Source organism: Physcomitrium patens, chromosome 3 (assembly GCF_059467195.1).
Source record: "Physcomitrium patens ecotype Gransden chromosome 3, ASM5946719v1, whole genome shotgun sequence".
NCBI lineage: Eukaryota > Viridiplantae > Streptophyta > Bryopsida > Funariales > Funariaceae > Physcomitrium > Physcomitrium patens.
In genome coordinates this window covers 10,345,790-10,360,027 of record NC_143412.1, presented here as the reverse complement: position 1 = coordinate 10,360,027, position 14,238 = coordinate 10,345,790, and the positions used below count along the sequence as shown (strand labels likewise).

The window sequence follows — 14,238 nt, the reverse complement described above, 5'->3', positions numbered from 1 at the left end:
AGCTCCAAGAAAAGCTACACATGAAAGACAACGAGCAGTGCAACCACCTTTGAGGTCATGCATTACCTTTAGCTCGCGCACAAGTTATTTATGGCTCTAATTCACAGCACACTCTAGTCTACAGTTAGACTTGGGATCAGATTATGAGCAACTAAATCATCCAGAAGCTCCCCCCATCGTTGCTCGGTCGACCCCGTGAACCCAATCGACATGCGCACAAGCCCTAGGGAAATATCTGAAGCAGATTTTCCCTCATTCGTCAACCCCGAACTCGTGCTCGATGCCTAGCTCGACGTGAGCGTGTCATGGTAATCCAAACTCACCGCTATCCAACCGAAATGGGCACCATTCTGCAAATATCGCATTAAATTCTGCGCGGTCTCTTTGGTGTCCAAATACAAGCACACCATACCGCCACAGTCGTGGCAGTCATTCAAGAGCTTCGTCGTTAGCGCGTGCTGAGGGTGGTTCGGCAGTCCAAGGTAGATTGCCTTCAATCCCAGCTCCTTCAAACGCTTGGCATAGAGTAAAGCACGAATTTCAAACTCCCTCATCCGAATCGAGAGGTGCGGGTTGCGAAGGCTAACCTGGAATGCGGCATGAGGATCCACCGTCGGGCCCAAAAGCATGAGTGGACCATGGTGCAGGTCCATCATTGAGCTGATTAGCTCAACTGGACCGTACACCGCTCCCGCGATGATAAGCCCCGCGCCGCTAATGTACTTCGACAAACTGTGCACGACTACGACGGTGCCTGATCTAGCTGGAGAGAGCAGCAGAGGCGCGAATGTGTTATCCACAACTACCGTCAAGCCCCGACTGTGCCAGATGCGCTAGCACTGGAATGTTTGCCACAAACAGCAGCGGATTCGACAACGATTCAAAGTAGAGCACCTTCGAATTTGGCTGCACGGCACCCTGCATGGCCTCCAAGTCGTTAACATCTATGAAGGTTGCCCAGATGTTGAAAATACGAGGGAGAAAATGCGCCAGCAACGCATGCGTGCCTCCGAAGAGATGGTTTGACACCACGACCTGATCCCCGCTGCTGCAAAGCTGAAGCATGAAAGACGCTATGGCGGACATGCCGCTCATGGTGCAATACGCGGCCTCCATGTCCTCGTCGACCGCCATTTTGCGGCCCAAGCTTCGCATTGTCGGATTGAAGTGACGGCTGTACAGGTACAGTCCTTGGTCGGTGCCGAGCTCTCCCGAAAACAGCTTATTCAGTCTCTGGGGCAATATGATGGCAAACGTCGAGGATGCCTCGATCGCCCCATTCACCCCACCGTATTGCCCGAGCCCATGACGTGCCCCCGCTAGATTTTGCACTGGGTTCGGGAATTTCTTGATTGCAGGACTGGTCTTCTCCGTTTCCATGTCGGTATCTGCTCGATCTCCCAGTCCGCGTTTTCACGAAGCGAAATGCGGCTTCGACTCCCCATTGCTCATAGACATGACGATTCCTGTTTTGATACTACGATTCTCTCTAGACAGTTTCGTCCCTTTCTGCGATACTTCGACCAAAATCGGCCAACTGCAGAAAATCCCGACTGTGAAACCAATTACGGAGCTACCAAATGTTTTCTGACTCCGACCATAGATCGACGCCAGATCTGACCAGACTTGGATGCGATTGCAGACTTGACTCCAGGATTGCGAAATGGCCACCGGATATTGACGCGAACACTTTGCAAATTCAATCGGTCAGTCGGTTACGCCGATCGATCTGGCAGGTGAATGGAATTTATTCATCACCTGCTCTCGATGCACAATTGACGACAGCAAAGGCAGCTACCGAGGTCGTACACTTCTCCCGACCTCATTGATTCATCCACGTGCTTCGCAATCGGGTTCCGGCGACCTTCACGAAGCGTGTCGATGGTGGTCCTGCAGGGCCAGTGTCATGAACAATCTGCAATGAATGAGGCGCCAGGCCAGGCATGAGACTCAACCACACTCACGCATGGATTGCGCAAGTGGAGGAGCTAGATCGCCACTTAAGATGATGAAGATTCCGTTCCTATAGATAGAAGATTAAACATAAAACAAATCAGCTCACACAACACACAAAACCTCTCTGGTGTGATATTTACCAAAGGTCCACATCTCATATCTTCGTCTTCTTCTTCTTTTTTTTTCGTCTGCTTCTTCTACAGATTCTTCTACTTCTTCTTCTCTGTCGCTCAAAGGAGGGCTCCCTCGCGGGGTCAATCTCCATGTCTCGCCCAATTTCGTTTCGTTGCGAAGGTGTACCTCGTGGTGTCGCTCGCGCAAACTGAAGCTCCGACGCTGGCCGACCGCAGCGATCATCCATGATGGTGGATGAATGTGTTTTCCATATTTTTCCCGTCGTTCATTCATCCCCTAGAGGTTCGTGTTCTCTTCCGCAAGTGAAACGATTCACCCAAATGAGTTTTATCTTGTTATTCTTTTTTTTGTTTTTGTGGGTCCTGCACGAGGCATTGCTTTTTTGAAGTAGAATTAAAACCTGATTTCTTGGAGGAGGGATAAAGATATTAAATTGTTGTTGTGGGCGGGAGAATTATCACGTTTTATTGGAACTCCTAAGTTGGATAAAAAAATAGGGCTTCTTGTGGACTATTATTAGTATCCTTGCTTTTCTTGCTTTGAAATTACTACAAGAGTTTTCAAATTCTTTAAGATCTTAAATTTTTCTCGAGCTTAACATGGAGAATTCCACAAATGAATATGCAGCAATTGAGAGGATAAAGAAGAGATTGTCTTTCCAAAAAAGTCATCCATAGATATATATATTAATTTTGAAATGTGAACAAAAGGCAACTCTTTACTAATTATGTTCTATGGTTGATTAATGCATTTCTAATTTTTAAAAATAAAAATAAAAAATTTTGTGATTATGTATGTTTCTCTTTTGCAACTTAAGTGAAACGTTTCACCCAAATGTGTATTACAAAATATACTTACTCAGGATTGTTTTTTACATGTTTTGTTTTGATTGTTTGTTTTTTTTTTCTTTTGTTTGTTTGTTTGTTTGTTTGTTTTCTTTTTGACTTCATTCATTAGACACAAAATTTCTTGCGATAATTTAATTTGCCATTAGCAAAATTATGTAATATTATGAAGTAAAATTTTATACATTTAATAAAATATAGAATATGCTTTTAATTTTACTTACATCAATCAATTGTTTTAGGTCATTCTAGTTGTAAATATTCAATAAATAAATAGATAATAATTTTGATTCAGCAAAAGGTTGATAAAACATAAAGTCAACTTGGTATAGGTATTGGGTATAATAATCTTGTAATTAAAAATTATAATGTGAAATTTTTTTTATGAAAATATATTTTTTGGTATTAAATAAGATGTATTTTTTGTGATATTAAATTTATTTTAATTTTTTTGTATCATGTGTATAATATTAAATAAATAAATAATAATTTTGATTCAGCAAAAGGTTGATAAAACATAAATTCAACTTGCTATAGGTATTGGGTATAATAAACTTGTAATTAAAAATTATAATGTAAAAAAAGTTTTATGAAAATACATTTTATGGTATTAAATGAGATGTATTTTTTGTGATATAAAATTTATTTTTATTTTTTTGTATCATGTGTATAATATTAAATAAATAAATAATAATTTTGATTCAGCAAAAGGTTGATAAAACATAAAGTCAACTTGGTATAGGTATTGGGTATAATATACTTGTAATTAAAAATTATAATGTAAAAAAAGTTTGATGTAAAAATATTTTGGCATTAAATAAGATGTATTTTTTGTGATATTAAATTTATTTTAATTTTTTTGTACCATGTGTATAATATTGAATAAATAAATAATAATTTTGATTCAGCAAAAGGTTGATAAAACATAAAGTCAACTTGGTATAGGTATTGGATATAATAAACTTGTAATTAAAAATTATTATGTGAAAAAACATTTATGAAAATATATTTTTTGGTATTAAATAAGATGTATCTTTTGTGATATTAAATTTATTTTAATTTTTTTGTATCATGTGTATAATATTAAATAAATAAATAATAATTTTGATTCAGCAAAAGGTTGATAAAACATAAAGTCAACTTGGTATAGGTATTGGGTATAATATACTTGTAATTAGAAATTATAATGTGAAAAAAGTTTTATGAAAATATATTTTGGCATTAAATAAGATGTATTTTTTGTGATATTAAATTTATTTTTATTTTTTTGTATCATGTGTATAATATTAAATAAATAAATAATAATTTTGATTCAGATAAAGGTTTATTAAACATAATGTCAACTTGGTATAGGTATTGGGTATAATATACTAGTAATTAAAAATTATAATGTAAAAAAAGTTTGATGTAAAAATATTTTGGCATTAAATAAGATGTATTTTTTGTGATATTATTATTATTATTTTTTTTTTTTTTGTGTCATGTGTATAATATTTTCTAAATCAGAGAAGTTAGAATGAATTACTTGAATAGAAGATTTAGTGTTTGCATAGAAAATTTTAGTTTTGCAAAAAACGGAAATATTTTTCAATAAAATTTAAGTATTTCCAAACCATTGATTGTGCATAAGCTTTTCATTTGAAGGATAATATAAATGAAATCAAAGTCAAATATCTTCTCTCAACGATCCAAAGAGGTGCTATTAAATCAAAAGTAACCAAAAAGATATTAGTCAAACTATAAGATATAAATAGGTGACTTTTAGATTTTAATATTTAGATTAAATTTAAATATAACATATGTTAGAATTAAATGATAATTAAAATTTATAAAGAATAATACTTTATTTTTAATTTTTGTAAATATGTGTGTTTGACTCCACATCTTTAAATGTCTAAATAAATGTATAAACTAGAATACAATGTGTTATGCATGATATAATAAAATAGAAAACATTCATAATAATCTATTGAAGATAAACTAGAAAAATTATTATTTTAGTCTTTAAGTATTTATTTAAGTAAAATGGCTTATTGTTAAACAACTTCATTTACTTTCAAATTTATAGTTGTTATATTGATGTTCCAATTAAAATTATTTATATCACTTTGTAATAGATTTTGTATAATTTTTTTATTTAAAATTAAAATTAGAAAATAAAATTATAATTAAAAAAATTTACACAATAGAAATTAAGAGGCGTAAAAAGAATCAAATCAAATAAAAGTTAATAAAACCAAAATATACAAACCAAGCACTTTAATCTTTTGATATGAAAAATATATATATATATATATATATATACATATATTTACTCTTATACAATATAGAGCAACTTAAAAAATATTTTTAATATATATCAAATTGAAATTAAAATCAATTCTTCTTTAACATACACAAACATGCACACATGTTAGGAATATAATCCTTAGAACCTTCTAGAGTAGAACCTTCTAGAAGCAAGTCTCTGGAACCTTCTAGAAGCTTCTTAGTTAGTAGAAGATATTAGGGACATAGTCTTTAGAACCTTCTAGAGATAAGTTTCTAGAACCTTCTAGAAGCAAGTCTCTGGAACCTTCTAAAAGCTTCCTAGTTGGTAGAAGTTGCTTGAGAAGCTTCCTAAATAGAAGTATATATTGGAATCGAGGCTGAAGAGTTCTTCAGTCTCGACAACACATCTCTTGGAGCTCTAGCTCACCTCTCTGGTATTGTTCTTGTATTCATCTGATTAATCTACTTCTTGCCAGTTCTTCTTGAACTTCTTGTTAGATCTCGAGTCTGTATTTCTGTGTCCGTGACAGTTTGTCGAGACTTCACTCACCTTAGATATCAGAGTTAGTTTCTTCTTTGTTAGAGTGTGGATAACCCCTCTGCTTGGAAGTGTACTAGCATTTTAGAGGTTGCGGATTATCCTCCTCTAAACTGATACTTCTTTTGTTACAATATTGGAGTCTTATTCTTCTTGGAGAGAGTGGATTACCCCTTTTCTTGAAGCTACTAAGGCATTTTAGAGGTTGTAGAGTACCCTCCTTTAAATCAATATTGTCTTCTTGTAGAGTCATTTCTGTCCTTCTCTTAGAATGGCCAGGGGCGAAGACATTAGTATGACGAAAAGTTCGGAGTCCAAGTTGGAGGCTATCATGAATGCCCTCGCTATGTTATCGCAAAGAACTGCAGAGATTGAAGGAGTCGTGGCAAGGCTTCATAATGATGGAGCATCTGGGATGGCACAATCTAGTTTGCACCAGCCTCAAATTTCTGCACTTGGAGAAGCACCTTTACCTCAGGTTCGACAAGCACCGCTGGTTCTAAAACATAAAGAACCCCGAGTTAGCCTTCCGGACAAGTTCGATGGTACGCGTTCCAAGTTTCGAAGATTCGTCAATCAACTCAGATTGATAACAGTTTTACAGCCCGAACGCTATCCAACGGAGGAGTCACGTATTGGGCTTATTGGAACCTTACTTACAAGATAAGCTCTATCATGGTTTGCTCCTTTGTTTGAGAAACGATCGCCCATACTAAACAACTTTGAAACCTTTTTGGAGGCATTTGCGGAAGCATTTGGTAAACACAACAAGGTTCGATGGACTACAACAAAGATCTGGTCACTACGACAAGGGATGCACTCTATATCAGTCTATGCATCAGACTTCAGGTAATTAGCATGCGACATCAATTGGGACGAAGAAGCGTTGATGAGTCAATTCTATTGGAGTTTAAGGGACGATGTGAAGGATTTAATGTTAACTCTTCCTGATCCACAAATGCTCAACGAAGCTATTAGCCAAGCTGTGAAGTGCGATAATCGCCTATTCCAACGTCGCTCAGACCAACGTTCAAGACAACATACAATTTGCCACGCCCCAACTATGTTGGCAAGCAGTGTGAATTCACATTTTGAAGTTGAAGACATGCAAATTGATGCGGTACGTGTCAAATCCTTTACCCTAGAAGAAAAAAAACGACGTATGGAGGAAGGTCTATGCTTGTATTGCAGTGAAGAAGGCTACAAAGTTGGAAACTGCTCCAAGAAGAAAAATCGACGTATTGTCAAGATAAGGGGCCCGTTTATTCAGGAAAGTGAGGATGCCCAGCCACAATAGGAACAGTGCGGCTGGACAATGAAATATCGCAACAACAACCAGGTTCCTTTCTTTCCGCTCAACCTGCCCTTTGTTTTATAATCCCTTTGCTTATTGGCCCTCAGAAACTGAGAACCTTAGCATTATTAGATTCAGGAACATCTGCATATTTCTTAGACGAAGAATTTGCGAAGCATCATAAGATCTTTTTAGTACAAAAATCCAAACCTGTTCACATTGAGGTCATAGATGGGCGACCTTTATTGTCTAGTAGTGTCACCCATGAATCAGAACCTATAGAAGTGATGTTTAAGGGCCATAGTAGTCATATTATTTTCAATATTATTAGAACTCCATCAAATCCTATTATTCTTGGTCTTTCCTGGTTAAAAAAGCATAACCCATCCATAGATTGGAAGTTGCGGAAAATGACCTTTCCCACAAAACCACCCAAAAACAAGCCTAGTAGAAAACCCCGAATAGAGAAATCCTTATTTATTGGAGCAAGAACTTTTATAAGATCGTCTAAGGAAGGCACACCGTTTGTCTTTTATGTAGTTCCAACTACCAGGAAGAATATCTCGACAACAAGTATATCTAAGCAATATAAGGATTTTAAAGACGTGTTTCAAAAGAAAAATGCCGACATGCTATCGGAACACAAACCATATGATTGCACCATAGACTTACAGGAAGGAGCACCACCGCCTTTTGGTCCAATCTACAATCTATCGCAGATAGAGTTGGTAGAGTTGCGGAAGTACATCGATAAGTATCTGACTAAGAACTTCATTCGTCATTCAAAATCGTCAACTGGAGTACCCATCTTATTTGTGAAGAAGAAAGATGGCTCATTGCGGATGTGCGTGGACTATCGAGGCCTCAACAAAGTAACAAAGAAGAATCATTACCCGTTATCCTTGATTTCTGATCTCTTAGAATAACTTTGATGTGCAAGGATTTTTACAAAAATGATCTAAGGGGAGCTTACAACCTCATACAAATTAAGGAAGGAGATGAGTGGAAGACAACGTTCCGTACAAGGTATGGCCATTTTGAGTATAATGTCATGCCCTTTGGTCTTACCAATGCTCCAGTGGTCTTTCAACATATGATGAATGACATTTTTCGAGAGTACATTGACGATTTTGTTGTCATCTATTTGGATGATATTCTGATATTTTCCAAAAATGACAAAGAGCATGAAAAGCACGTTCGTTTGGTCTTGGAGAAACTACGCGAGCGAGGAGTATATGCCAAGTTGGAGAATTGTTTATTTCACCAAATAGAGATGGAGTTTTTGGGGTTCGTTGTGACTACGGAAGGCTTGAAGATGGACCCCAAGAAGGTGGAAGCAATCGTGACTTGGGAGGTTCCGAAGATCGTGAGAGATGTTCAATGCTTTCTTGGCTTTGCCAACTTCAATCAGATCTTCATCAAGAATTACTCTCAAGTTGCTGCTTCACTCACTCGGTTGACATACAAGGATAAGCTGGAATGGGGACCTCTAGCAGAGAAGGCGTTTCAAGACCTAAAAATCGCATTTACTACGGCTCCAATCTTGGTACATTTAGACATTACAAAGGCCTTTTATTTAGAAACTGATGCTTCAGATTTTGTTTTAAGAGCTGTACTTTCACAAATGGAAGAAGACAAGAAGCTCCATTCGGTTGCATTCTATTCTCGAAAGTTCTCTGCTGCTGAAATCAATTATGAGATCAATGATAAGGAACTTCTTGCTATAGTGGATTCTTCCCAAGAATGGCATCATTTTCTTGAAGGAGCTGCACACCCAGTGACCCTAAACATAGATCATAAGAATTTGGAGTAGTATTTCATGTCGGCTCAAGTTCTAAATTGATGTCAAGCTCGATGGAGTATGTTGCTATTTAGGTTCGATTTTGTTATCACTTATCGACCTAGAAAGCTGCAAGGACTATCTGATGCCTTATCGAGGAGATCGTATCTTGTACCAAAGGTTAGAGAAGCAGCGTTTGATGAACAATGTACGACGTTGTTGAAGCCAGAGCAATTTCAGCTTTGCGCTAGTATTAATCCAATTGATGCTGACTTCTTGAATCAAGTACCTGTCGCGACCATTAAAGATTCAGTAGCCATTGATATCAAGCAACGTGCCAATGACGACAAATTCAAGGTGGAGGGAGATCTTTTATATTTTGACGAGTGATTGTATATCCCAAAAGGACCAACACGACTCCGAGTTCTTCAATCTCGCCACGATTTTCCAAGTGCGGGGTATTTTGGATTCAACAAGACCTTGGAGCTTATTTCTCGAGATTTTTGGTGGCCCCAAATGTGGAAGGATGTGAAAGATTTTGCCCTCTCCTACGACATCTGTTCAAGATCCAAGAATCCTTGGCATCGCCCTTATGGACTCCTATAGCCATTATCGATTCCACGTCGATCATGGTCTTCAGTTTCCATGGACTTCATCATGGATCTTCCATCATCGAACTTATTTGAGAGCATCTTTGTCGTGGTAGATTGGCTTATAAAGATGGCACACTTTGTTCCTTGCAAGAAGACATCGTCCAATGAAGTCACAGCAAGGCTCTTTCTCGATAATGTGTATCGATATCATGGACTATCAGATGATATTGTATCAGATCAAGGAACCCAGTTCGTATCAAAGTTTTGGAGATCTCTCTTTAAAATACTGAAGATGGATATCAAGCTTTCTTCGGCTTTTCATCCTAAAACTGACGGCCAAATGGAACGGGTGAACCAAGTCTTGGAACAATACTTACGATGCAGCATCAACTATCAGCAAGACGATTGGACCACATATCTGTCGCTAGTCGAGTTTGCATATAACAACACCCTCTATGCGTCGACTCAATACACACCATTCTTTTCCAACTATGGGTATCATCCGAAGCTTGATTTATTGAGTCCGTCAACAAATAACAATCCAGTACCTGAAAGATTTACGAAACAACTATTAGAACTTCAAAATACATTGAAGCTTCAATTACAATCTGCTCAAGAATCCTACAAGGCGTTTGCAGATAGATTTTGGAATCAAGCACCTACTTTCAAAATTGGAGATAAAGCATGGCTTCTTAGATGGAATATCAAGACTAAGCGACCATGTGATAAGTTGGACTATCAAAGATTGGGACCATTTATCATCCAGAAGCAAATCAATCCAGTGGCGTACTGTCTGGAATTACCGGCTTCTATGAAGGTACATCCAGTCTTTCATATTTCTCTGTTAGAGCCTTATCGAGAGTCGTCTTTTCCTAGAAGAGTACAATGTCCGCCACCTAGTATTGAGATCGAGAACCACGAGGAATACGAGGTTGGAAAGGTACTAGATTCACAACGAAGGTGGAGCAAGTTGAAGTATCTTATTCATTGCTGCGGCTACGACATTAATGAGCGAACGTGGGAGCCAGTTGAAAATCTCGCCAATGTGTCGGAAAAGGTATAGGAGTTTCATCAACAACATCATCAACAACCTAATTCGGTTCGACGATAGCTTCCTTCTGAATCTTGCTCACCCTAGAATATAAGAAAGGGGGAGAGCACCACCAAAATTCGTAGTTGTTGTAGTTATTTTCTCCAAGATAAAATAGAATTTTTTCAGTAGCTATAGTTTGGTCTTCTGATATGGATAGCCAAGAGATAGATACTATGCCAGTTAGATTATCTCAACCGACTAGCTGACGAAGGCGATCTCGAGATGAAGAACCGCCTACACCACGATGACGACGGAGGATACCGAGTAACCAATCATTGGTGATTGTATTTGAGTCCGAGCCTTCTTACGATGGTCAGCCAGAAGGCGTGTTTGTAGGACAATTTCACAATGAGGACACGGAAGTTCATGCTTGATCAGAAGTTGAAAGAGTGGGCCTCTATCATTGGCTTCAAGGGTCGATGAACCACTTGCCTCGTGAACAACAGTCGGAGTTCATAGCAGATGTTATGCGACAGATCTTCATTTTCTTGTGTTGGTACTGATCAACAACATTGCTTCTCAGAGACCTCGAAGCTAAAGGAGGGGGTGATGTTAGGGACATAATCCTTAGAACCTTCTAGAGACAAGTTTCTAGAACCTTCTAGAAGTAAGTCTCTGGAACCTTCTAGAAGCTTCTTAGTTAGTAGAAGATATTAGGGACATAGTCCTTAGAACCTTCTAGAGATAAGTTTTTAGAACCTTCTAGAAGCAAATCTCTGGAACCTTCTAGAAGCTTCCTAGTTGGTAGAAGTTGCTTGAGAAGCTTCCTAAATAGAAGTATATATTAGAATCGAGGCTGAAGAGTTCTTCAGTCTCAACAACACATCTCTTGGAGCTCTAGCTCACCTCTTTAGTGTTGTTTTCATCTGATTAATCTAATTCTTGCCAGTTCTTCTTGAACTTCTTGTTAGATCTCGAGTCTGTATCCGCTCACCTTTCTGTGTCCGTGACAACACATTGAAAAATTGAAAGTGCATTCATTCAACACTTTGTGACATAGTCTTCACCTCATCTACAAATATAACCCCACTTTCCATATTGTTACTCCAACTCTATAGTAATTAAGACTTACAAATTAATCATCAAAGACAGACATATGTATATATATATACTTACCTACTCATTGATCATAAAAGTATATTCATATATGTATATATATATATATATATATATAGTGAGAGAGAGAGAGAGAGAGAGAGAGAAATGCGATGTCACAATGGGAAGAGAAGAGAAGGCAGTTCAGAGTGGAGTGAAGCACATGCTTTGTTACAAACCTCACAATCTTGTAAACTACCCAGTTGCCAAGAGTCACAGACATCGCATTCCAGGCTTCCGCATTCAACGCACACATCACTCAGCTGCAATAATACAACAGCAGCAATAATACAACACAATACGGTCCAACGCAACGAAACTCATGCTATGCTGCAGCTGCTGTCGAGACAGATCGACAATGAATACATCTAGACACACACACACTCACTCACTCACTCACACTCTCTCTCTCCCCCCACTGTACTACAGCAGTTGTGAAGAGAGGGAGGGAGGGCGGGACCCACATCGGGAGATGGGGTCCACGCAGTCGGTTTCTCCTCCTTGCACCCAAGTCCGCCCACGTGCACATTCCGTCACGGTGTGTGCAGTGTGTGTGTGTGTGTTGGGGCAGGGGTGCCGGCTCCGCCCACCCGACATCGGGGAATCCGCCCTGCTTATTTGCTTCACAGTTCAGCTTTAGATTGGATGGCCCCGATCTTGTGAGATCCCGGATACGATCCCGATGGGCCCGCCGATGGTCCCCCACTTGTCGATCGTTGGTGATGGCTTTACCGACACCGCTGTCGACATCCCGGTCCCAGTTGGTGAGATGAGGGCAATTCGTGGAGGGCAGCTTCATTTTGTCCATTCAATTTTTGGTTCTCACAAAAATACAGTTCTTTAGTTGCAGCATTGCCGACTGCAAACCTTTGTGTGGTAACTTGTGTGATGCAACGAATAATCATGTCACTGACATTGAGTAATGCTACAACGATGCTGATGTGTGCGATGCTGATGTGTGTCGACCTGGATCCTTTGTGGATTAGCTGAGCGTGCTGATGGGCCATTCAGAATTTGGATGGTGAGATCGTCACGTCGTTGAGGAAGATGTTTGTGGTTTTCACTGCCGGAGCGAAACTTGAATTCTTACCTTGCATCGAGGGAGACCAGGAGCACTATTCACGCCTGTTGAATTCGGTTCATGGACAAAGGGGGTACGTTCGCTCCATTCATTTGAATGTTAATATTCTCGCTGGACCGTGGGTTAAGTATGCACATCGAAATACTTCAGTTTCGATGTACAAACTTTCGTCCATGTGAGTTACCGGAAGGGGTCCGGTTTATCCCAAAATCCAAAAGTCAAATAATACGGTTTTGACAAAATAATTGGTTTTTTTTCAAAATTCGAACGCTGGTTTATTTCTCACATTTTCAAACCAACGTTCAAAAAGTCAATCTCGTTGTATACAAAAGTAGATTCAAGTATTTAGGTAACATATCTAAATAGTTCACATAATTGTTCATATGACTGTTCATATAACTGTTCAGAGCACATCGAGCACACTCGTCGTAAGATTTCAAAAACATCCATTGACCCCATCTTTCGACCAGTCAGCAAAAGCGTACACAAGTCAAATTACAGTCACCAAGTGGAGGTTGATTTAAAGGAACTTACAAGGAAGCATGTAGTCTGCTCCATAAACACGCGCATCAGAATCACGGCCTACAGTGTTACGGTTTCCAATTCAAGCCGTTTGTCGATCACTGTAGTAATCGAATATTGTATAACTACCACCTGCAGTATTTTTCTTTTTACTGAAACTTTGAGGAATGGCGTGGTGAATATGCATTTGTCGCAGAAATTCTCACTCATCTATTAACTTGCGATGAAAGTTAGAACTTTCACGGATTCTCCTCAATCCTCAGATGCTCCCAATAATTGTTCGAGCAAACACTATGCAGGATGTTTCCACTGGCAAGTGTCAATGGGTCTCTTGATAATTGAGCTCTGTTGACAATCTGCATCCACCTCTCAATAACCGCCCACTCTTTTTGATACAGTTTCGACTTCCTTTAGAGGGCCCACGTCTCAAGCGGAGGTTCTGATATACTATAGTGCATGACGAGAGTAAAATTCAGACTTGCGCTGATCTGGACACAGCGGGGATGTACAAGGAGCACAAATCAATATGGTATCCCAATAATGTCAGCATGGTCCATGAAGTCGTCACCATCGGTACAGAAGTGAAGTATATTCTGCAGTTGTTGGGGTAAACCGAAACCACTAATCTCGTTTGATCAATTGCGGTAACGAGTGGCCAATTCAATTTGCTCGGCAGAAGCCCTATAACACGGACAAGTCCTTCGGTCCTTGCCGCAGCGGCTAATCCAACATAGATTGGCTTAATAAACAGTTCTATCATGGAGGCATTACTCATGTTTCCCAGTCACTGAAACCTGCAAAACTTACAGTTGATCAAATTCATATGGAAAAACGTGGTTCTGTATTGTTGTTCCATGACTCAGCTGATTTCATTTGTGAACTCAGTGGGAGTGTGGAGGCGAACATGCAACGTCATGAAACTCTTCATGCTTGATACCATTGCTCTCAAGCTTGACAACTTGAACATGAGCTCAAGACACCTTGAAGTGAAGATGGTGAAAGTTTTTCTCCATGGTTTTAAGTGCGTGATGTTGT

At 38.9% G+C, this 14,238-nt stretch overlaps 1 pseudogene; it reads right to left on the bottom strand.

The window, feature by feature from the left end:
- Positions 1–3: 3 nt before the first annotated feature.
- Positions 4–1,506, bottom strand: LOC141045224 (methionine gamma-lyase pseudogene; annotated as a pseudogene).
- Between the last annotated feature and the right edge of the window lie 12,732 nt (positions 1,507–14,238).